Source organism: Primulina eburnea, chromosome 4 (assembly GCF_022965805.1).
Source record: "Primulina eburnea isolate SZY01 chromosome 4, ASM2296580v1, whole genome shotgun sequence".
Lineage (NCBI taxonomy): Eukaryota > Viridiplantae > Streptophyta > Magnoliopsida > Lamiales > Gesneriaceae > Primulina > Primulina eburnea.
Genome location: NC_133104.1, coordinates 36,723,724 through 36,725,396, shown reverse-complemented (window position 1 = coordinate 36,725,396; position 1,673 = coordinate 36,723,724).

Below are 1,673 nucleotides of genomic sequence, written 5' to 3'. Positions count from 1 at the left end.
TAAACGTGTAAAAACATGATAAATTTGTGCTCGGAGTGCTACCAGAACTAAAAACTTATCCCGAGTGCAAAATGAGCATTTTGCCCTTGGAAACCCAAAAGGACCATTTTACCTCTTGACCTCTAAATTTCCACTCGAAGTTTACCCAACTCCTTAAAACATCCCAAAACATATTTATAAGCATTCCTTAGACGTAAACTCGAGCCCGTTTCAAAACCTTAACGATTTATTTTAAAACTTGGACTGGGTCCCAGTTTTAACCCAACTCAACCCGAAACTTAACCAAAATTTTCCCAACTCAACCCATGACTTAACTCTACCGGACCAGCCCCTAAACCTCACATTCCAGCCCACTATGACTCACGACAACAGGGCCACAAGCTGCTGGAAAAATCTGCATGTCTCCACTTAAAACTCTAGATGCAACACCCTTCCATAATTTCTGTAACGTACCGGACTTTTGCTACTTAAAATTTGCGGAAAAATTAAAAATTTTCTTAAATAAAACGTGAACCTTCAAAATTCATTAAAAGATTTAAACTGTACGTCTCACAAGTTGTTGCAACAAAATATTTGAAAGTTAAAGTTCGAAAAAGTATTCAATGTTTGCATAAAACGTAAAACATGACGGTCCTCGGGTTAGCCTCCCGCTCAGTCCAAGCCTGATCCTTGGTCCCCACCTCCAGCCTCCTCATAAACAATCCTCACTTGCATCGATAAAGTCTAGTGAGTCTAAAGACTCAACACGGATAAACTGGAAGCAACGAATAATACATAATAAAATCACATGCAACTTTAAAATAAGGCGTACGTACTTAAATCTTGAACTTGCGTAATAAAACATGAACATATTTACATACATACTTAGACCTGCCATCAATATAAACTTTTCTTAACATGCTTGCTTACTTGTACATACTTGAACATACATAACTTCATCATTTTGCATAGAGGATGTTTCAAAGCAAGTGACCCATAACATATTTCGCCTGATCAGACTAAACCACAGTACTGGGCTGACAGGGACGTATCCACTGCCACATACATGAGATCCCCGTTCATAATTTAACGGGCAGGATTGGTCCCCGTTCATAATTTAGCGCTTTCCAAACTTGATCTAAACCCGTTCATAATTTAACGGGCTGGAGAGGTCCTCGGCCACGTTACCTACTTCCAAACCCATTCAGTAATTTGGTCACAAGACATTTAGCATATCTCAAAAACTTGAAATATTTTTTTTTGCACTTCAACATACTTACTTGGCAGTTGAGGGATTCGTTGAATCTCACCTGGGGCCGCTACTACCCATACTAACATGAATTTAAATACTTAACTTTCATGTCTTAGACGTAGGTACTCGAGCTCACCACCAAAGTGAATAACTAGCTTATGACATTCTAGTTCACTCCGGACTTAACCGCGTTTAATCATTGTACTAAATCATGACATAAAACACAAAACAAATCCTATATTTTTACATAAATAAATTTTAACCATGGTGCTAAACCATGATATAGAACTCCGAAGCAAATCCTAAAAAAAACAAAAAATAAAAAAATTTCTTTTTTCTAATTTTTTTTAAGAGGGGGTACACGGACCCCGTGTGCCTGTGTGAGGGTCCGTGTACGGGTTCGGGTAGGCACTGGAACTTCATATTTTTGAAGGAAAACGGA